The sequence below is a fragment of the Numida meleagris genome, chromosome Z (genome assembly GCF_002078875.1).
Source record: "Numida meleagris isolate 19003 breed g44 Domestic line chromosome Z, NumMel1.0, whole genome shotgun sequence".
Taxonomy (NCBI): Eukaryota; Metazoa; Chordata; class Aves; order Galliformes; family Numididae; genus Numida; species Numida meleagris.
In genome coordinates, this window is record NC_034438.1 from 4,341,567 (window position 1) to 4,349,525 (window position 7,959).

At 39.5% G+C, this 7,959-nt stretch overlaps 1 long non-coding RNA gene across 1 annotated transcript; it reads right to left on the reverse strand.

Annotated features, from left to right (window-relative positions):
* Positions 1,181-2,861, reverse strand: LOC110389337. Its single transcript, XR_002433152.1, has 3 exons — positions 2,646-2,861; positions 2,493-2,544; positions 1,181-1,493 (listed from the first exon to the last, which is right to left on the reverse strand). It is a non-coding gene; the product is annotated as an uncharacterized LOC110389337 (long non-coding RNA).

Consider the following 7,959-nt stretch of genomic DNA (forward strand, 5'->3'; position numbering starts at 1 on the left):
TCAAGTGCTTTTTTTTTTTTTTGTGCAAGCCACAGAAATATATTGGTCCTTTACTGAACTCCCCAGCAAAGGGTTAAACTTTAAGGTAGTTGAGCATAGGAAGATCTTTTGTGCCTAATGACTGTGCTTCATCTGTGATTAAGGGCAAGTGTGGGAAGAGAAATTCTCAGATCCTTTCCAATTTTATGATAAAACTAATTTTATTCTTACACCTGCTATCTCTCCCTCCTACTAGGTCTCCACTCCCTAGGCAGAGAGCTAGCAGTACTCATAAATGCCTCTTAAAATAAGAATTTCTGTTCCATTAAACATATGAAAAATATGTTGCATTGAATACAGTTGGTTTGGGAAATCTGTTTTATCCATTCTAACCAATTGTCCATAAGAACTGCAGCTGCCACAAGTGGCATGGCATCTATTTTCTACTGCAGTGTTTAGGAACTGTGATTTCCTTCCAGAACATGGAGCTGGAGATGTCCAGCACGTTGCTCCTAGGTCAGCAACAGCCACATGGCAAATTCAGAGTCTGGCTTGGTAAGCCTCCGGTTAACTGGAAAACAGCTTTAGGTTGCCAAGGCAGCAGGACCTGGCCAAGTTTTTAGAGTGGTTACAGAGAATCACTGCAAATTTGAGGAGACAGTTCACAGAGGTGTTAGAACTGAAAGATCCTGGCAGTTTTGGAGAAAACAAATTATGATGTCAATGGCCGTGTCTCTGTATGAGGACTGAAAAAAAGAAATTATTTCAGACAACTCTACAGTGCCAAGGTATGACTTTCTGAGATATTCTAATCTTCTTTAAATGCATTTTCTCTTTGTGATCTTATTATATTCTTTCAACACTTCGGGTCACTTTGGAAAACAGGTTTAATATTAGTTTTCTTTTGGACATGGAAATGGTTCACAGTTAAACAATCCAGGTACTGTACAGAGCGGCCACATCACACCAGCGTTAGTGAAATTGTCCCATGTTTTTTCCAGAGCAATACTCAGTATGTTTTAATATTTGCAAAGTGTTTTGGAGGCAAAAAAAAAGGAGATCTAGATCTCTGTAACAGATGTATGCACTGTGTAACTCCAAATCCCGCTCAGGTTCCTGGTAAATTACCAGTTCTAATTCTGGGCGACTTTTGATTCATCCTTGCAAACAGAATGTAGCAGATTTGTTGTGCTTTGTCAAAACAGCATAGCTCAACAGAAAGCTAGTTACAGAACATGCTTCTCAAAAAGTAAGGCTGAAGTGTGATATATTAAGCTCTATCATTCACTGTTTTTAAACAGTAATTGAGAATATCAGGGCAACTCTACTCTGTTGATTACACTGAAAATTATTTCAGACTTGATATCCTCCTTTTGAAAACATTTCCATTTCAATTGGTGTTTTTCCAGTGTAAAGAATTTCCTAGTTGCTGAGGACCTCTTAGGTCTCTTTGACTAAGAAGGAATACCATGGTTCAAGAAGTTCAGATGTTGAGCAAAGTCACCAAATTCCACCTAGGTAAAAAACACAATGAGAATCATCCTTCTGCCTTTGCTCTTCCACAGTTAAAAGCAATCATTACGAATTTGTTCTCTTTTAAAACACAGATCAAGAGCTAGTTTCTGATTAACACTCAGCTTCACCTTCTACAAGCTTCCGGATGAAAAAGACGTAAGGAGTCCATTCATTTACAAATTACTCATCAAACTCCATGTGGACCTCTTTCAATTTCATCCCTGGCAGTCTTCCCAAAGAAGCCATACCAAGGCCATGTGTGCCTTCTCCACACTTTGACACTCTCCTCTGGCCTTTCAGTAATGATCAGGACTTTTTTCTCAGTGTCTTGTAGACAAGGTTATCTGCAAATATGGAAAGATCTAGGGCTGCTTCTTCTGAAGTTAGTTATGGGAGCCATAAACTACAGAATCCCCTCCCCAAAATGACCATTTTTACAATTGCAGGCTTAAGAGCTTTTCTGCTCATAAATAAGAAATGATTCAATTTGAGGCAGTTACAGCTGACATACTGTTGTATCCATCATCACGTGTTTTGCCGTGCAAGACCTGAGGGAGAAGTATCAGAGGAAGCTGCCCACCATTACCTTCAGAGCAATTCAATATGAGGTGGTTGTTTGTATAATATGCCTCCAATCTTTAGAATTCCATGCCAAACAGTATTATGGATGCTATAACTTTAAAAAGTTTCAGAAAGTTATTGGAAAAAAAAAAGTCCAGATAGTTTCTGGAAGAAAAATCCAGCAAGTGCTATTAAATGAAAGCTGCAGAGGAAATTGCAAGAGGCTGAGGAAGTGCTTTGAGAAAGTATGAATATATGCTTGCTGTATTTATTTTTCCCTAGGCACTGCTAATTTGCTAGTTATCAAATATCGCCCTATTATCCTATTCTGGCATTGTCTACCACCTGACGCAGAGCTAGACAGATCTTTGATCTGATCCAGAATGACCACATTTATGTTCATGTTTTCTAAACATATTTATACAGTCAGTGCTTACATGTAAAGTCAGTGCTTGTTTCTTACTCGGGGTAGCCCTCAAACCAGAAGCTCTGGAGGATAAAAGCAAACAAAAAGGATTAGTACATTCAGATACAGTAAACACATTTGCTTTCATCCCAGCTTTATGGCCACTCCTAGACATTTCTCATACCAGAGTCCTTTCCACATCAGCTGCCTCCTCCAGGCTTGTGCAGATGTCCTGATCTTTATATCAAGCTGTATCACCAGACCCAGAGCTGCAGCAACAGCAGCAGGACTTCATGAAAAACACCTGCACACAGTTAAATGCCCCTGTAACTCTTACACAGTACCAGGAGGGTGTTTCTTCAAGCTCCCTGAACAGCCCTGAGAAGCCTGATTTCCTCTGAAATACTCTTCAGAGCCTGACTTCCATTCCCACCTCCCTGCAAAGTCTCCTTGCTTTGAGACATGCAGCAAAAATATGCTTTTAGCAGCAATGGATTACATTGTCACCTGCACCTGCTCTGCTCCATTGGCTGATGCCTTGTGAGGCAGAAGCCAAGGCCATTGCTTCCCCACCTGCTTGAGGGAGAAGGGGAATAGTGGAGAATAATGTCTCCTAACTCCTAATACCTCTTAACATCGATTCAAGGTCTGAGTTGTGGAAGGGGAGGGCTGGTAGTTCCTTCTCAATTTGAGTTTGGGCAGGGATATAGTGTAGTCACAGTCTAACCTAAGAGTAACCAGTCAATTCTGTTTTAAGAAGACAGTCATTCGGTTATCAGAAATTTAGTTGTAACCTTTGGGGGAAAAAAAAAAGAAAACAAACCTCTAAGACCAAGCAGGATCTAAACCACTGAGGCTTTTAGGGAAATTAAGAAACAAAACATCAACTTGAATTGAAAATGGCAACCATCCAGTAGGCACTTTTGGACTGTCCCTTACAGTTCACACTACAGAAAAGCTGAAAATTCAATATGGAAAATGCAGCTTCTTCTATTCTTTGCTCGAGGATTTTCCTTTCACAATATTTGTCAAAGGTGCTTTTTGTTTCTGAAAAAGGGGTTAAAGTTTTCTGCTCTCCATTCAATCACAGAGGTTTATGAAATAGGGGAATCACAGGAAGGAAAGATGGGAGAAATCTATTAGGTTATTTTGTGCATCCCTTTGCCAAGGCAGGATTGCTCCCTGGAGTATATTCCAGAGTGCTTTGTCTAGTCCAGTATTAAATGACTCAAGAAACTAGGCTTTCACCACTTCCCTTGGGAGACTACTCTGCAGTCTAATAGTCCTCGCTGCTAGGAAAGGCTTTTTTTCCCTAGCTGTCAGCCTTTTCTTTCCTTAAATTCATCCCATTTGTCCTAGTTATAGTCTCTTTGAGTAACTTAAAATTCCTTTTCTTGCTTAAAGTTTAAATTCTTTGAATGCTAGACAGTACTGAGCATATTCCTTCCATATTTAGCTGTGTTAAATAATCTCTTAAAGCTAGAATGCCATGGTGGTGATGGCAGAGAGGTTGCTTCTACTCTTCACAAAGTGAACTGTGCCTGGCATGACTTTCAGCAAATTACATTGGCCTTAATTTTATTCCCATTCAAATTAGTAGTTTTCTCATTAATTTTAACTGAGGCAAGATGGGTAACGTATTTTCTAATTTTGTCACGAAGATAACAAGTTGCTCAAAGAGCTGAAGATATTTCAAGAAGAGGTCCAGCTGTTTCCTCAGTTTCTCTCTTTCCTTATCAGAAACAACCAATCAACGACAACAACAAAGCAAAACAACAAACCCAAACCCATGGAATAGTTTTATCTTTCCTTTTACTATTATTATTATTGTTATTATTTTCAGTTTCCTTCCTAGCATTTTTTTTCTGAAGTAGCTTATAAAAAGAAATGAATGCAGTGTCTCATAAAAGTCTATGAATGCTTTGTTAAGACTTTCAGAATTCAGTGAGACTCTGAAATAGACACTCATATGGAAGGAGAAAGTATTATCCTTATTAACCTTTCCTCCCGAGGAATGCAGCGAAGGAAGAAGCCATGCAAGGAAAACTATTTTAAATATGCTTTAGGGTGAAATTCATGCACCATTTAATTTCTTTTAAAACTCTGTATTGGTGGCCCTCTGCACAGGGGTAAATATTGCCCCAAGGCCTTGTCTATAAGGGGAAGTTACATTTATTTAACCAACAACAGCTTTAAAACAGGTATGTTTAAAATTACACAAAGTCTTATGTTGACATTCATGGGCTTACCAGTGTCAAGTTACCTTAAGCAGACTTTAAACACTCCTTTAAGCTGAAAATAAGAATCTCGCACAGTTTTGTGCTGCTTTTTGATCTAAGCCTTGAGTTACATGTATATGGTTTGCACCCAGTTGGCAATTTTGAGAGTAGGAAAGATCTCTTATCTCAAGTCACCTGAAAGCAAATGTCATATGTGAGTTTAATAAAAAGAAGCTTTATGAAAGATTTCATGACCAGAATCTTCACACTCATCAGTTTTTTTTTTCCTACCAAAAAAAAACCCCAAACTCGAGCAATGTATCCCATTGCATGTGTACAGGAAGCTCTTGATTCTCATTTTGGTTGCCCTGTGTATATCCAGAGTCATTTTATATGCTTCAATCTCATATATAGACTAAAAAACATTCTTAGGTCATTTATTCCATAAACAAAAGTACAGTTTTTCCTAGCTTTCTTTTGGTTCCATTTTCTATGGAGTAGTCAAGGATTTATTCAAAATCATGTGATCCCTAAAATAATCATTATTCCCTATATTATGGCTAGTATTATATCCCATGCACTTTCACTTACGGGCATGTCTGTCAAAGGGACCATTTTTCAGCCTCACAGCTCCCATGGCTCTGTCACTTTCTTACTTACAGAGGCCCAAAATGGAAACTATTTTTCTTTTCATTATGAGCTGTCACTTTTTCATCTTGGCACTGCGATGATAGACTTCCATTCATCTTCTATATTACCTTTCCTGAAGCCTCTGACACAGACTGACACAATGCAAAATGCAAGAGATCTCGAAGCATACGTTGACAATTTCTCGGAAAGGTACTTGCTTGTCTTAGGTTGTTGTTTTAAATATACACTGAAAAATTCCAAGCTGTATGGTGCATCGGAACTGTTAGCAGGGGACTCTCTGTTTATTATGAACATTACAAAGAAATGCTCTCACATCCTGAATTAGAACTGCTGGATTTGGCATGGGGTATTGACAAGGGCAATGGCAAACAGGTTTGCTGCAAATGTAGGGAGATAAGAGGAACGTGGTCAGCAAGCCTTCACGTGATGATGTGCTTTGTAACAAAGAAGTCATCACCACAGAGTGAGTCCAGTGGAAACACAAGGAAGTGCCTGCTTAAACTGCAGCTGTGTGACTGAGTTATTTGAGAAAAGGGAATGATTTCAACCAACCTTGGAGCAGAAAAATCAGGCACCCATTCACATTCAGTGAGACTACATGAAACCAGAGTACAATCATTCTCATCATTTGGGCTGCACTTGTCACCATGATTTCAGAGCAGCCAGTGTGAAAGACAATACAGGGACTCATAGTAATGATGCTATATGATACACATTCTCTCTGCATGACAACCTTGAAATCCATCAAAGAAAAAAAAAAAAAAAAGAAAAGCCAGTGTATGGGCCACAGCAGGGGAGAAAGGAGATATGTGTGAAACTTTTTGTATCCCATGGATCTTGTACTACAGACTCATTTCACTAATAACCGAGATAAATTATCCAGAGATGAAAGCCATCTAAAGTTGTGATGAATGTCAAAAACTATCAGCTAACTATCCAACTGGATCTGTATGGATCTGTATTGAGGTATCTAGTTTGGTTCATAATTTTTTTCTACCACATTAATGAAAGAGTCGTTAAGATCTTGGGGAACTTGGATGATCTATAGATCACTAAATATCTCTGTGTGGTTATTTTCATTCCAGAGAAGTCAATGAAAGCCATGCTCAAAATGGTAAATAAAACAGTCCTGAGTAGAATACCTGGGAGCAGAATACCTCATATCAGCTACACAGCATGACTGACGAGTTACTTTCTGGACTAAAACAGAAACTCTCCAGCTTTCTCAGAGATTAAACCAGGCAGAGATCTGGGAGGAAGAGCATGATGAGCCCAGTGCCTTTAGGCAGTGCAGTCAAGGCTGTTCCTAGTTTAGTCTGCCTGACCTACACATTTGACCTTTGCATCTTCAGACAGTAACATGTGTTTTCTTATAGAATCATAGAATTGCTCAGGTTGGAAAAGACCTTCAAGTTCATCAAGTCCAACTGCAACCTAACCATACTACCCTAACAACCCTCTAAATCATGTCCCTGAGCACCACATCCAAACAGTTTTTAAACACATTCAGGGATGGTGACTCAACCACCTCCCTGGGGAGCCTGTTCCAGTGCTTAACAACCCTTTCTGGAAAGAGGTTTTTCCTTATACCCAAACTAAACCTCCCCTGGTGCAGCTTGAGGCCATTTCCCCTTGTCTTGTCACCTGTCACCAGTGAGAAGAGACCAACCCCGCTCTCACTGCAATCACCTTTCAGGTATTTGAAGACAGCAATGAGGTATCCCCTCAGCCTCCCCTTCCCCAGCCCCAGTTCCTTTAGTCTCTCCTCGTAGGGCATATTCCCCAAGCCCTTCACCATCCTTGTTGCCCTTCTTTGGACCTGCTGCAGCACTTCAGTGTCCTTTCTGTACTGAGGTGCCCAAAACTGAACCCAGTACTCAAGGTGGGGCCCCACCAATGCTGAGTACAGGGGCAGGATTACTTCCCTAGTCTTGCTCACCACACCATTCCTGCTACAGTTTGAGCATAACATATAATCTCAGTTTCATGCTATAGATACACCATTCTAATGGTCTGAAACAGTATTTCAGATTTTTTAAACTTGAAATAAAAAAGAAACATGCAAATGCAAATTATGGATTAGAGCTGTTGGTGTACAAGTGAGGCCCAGAGAAGACTTTCAAATAGTGAGGACACATCCCTTGGATATGAGAGGGATACTTTTGCTCAGTGTAGATATATATCACTGGTGTGTACTTGTAGTGGAAATCAGGGAACATGCTCTGGGGTGTAAATCTTCTGCAAAGTAGATATAGCCTATGCAGCGTTACATTGTCAGTTGATTTAAACTGGCTACTCATATGTCTATACTTCTGAAACTTTTCAAAAGGTATGAAAGTATTGAAAAGCAATCATCTAACATATGCACCTCTCAAGATAAAATCAAATATACTTTTCTCAACAGATACTTATCTGCTTGTTCTTAAAAATCTCCAGTGATGGAGGCTCCACAACTTTACTAAGCAATCAAAAGTGATGTTTCAGTGTCTCTTCCATTAGGAAATGTAATCTCACTGAAACATAAGCCTATTATTTCTAGTCAGTGGGTATGGAGAACAAAGCTTTTCTTTCCTCTTTGCTACAGCTTTTTCATGTACTTGGATGCTGTCATCATGTTCCTCTCAGTCA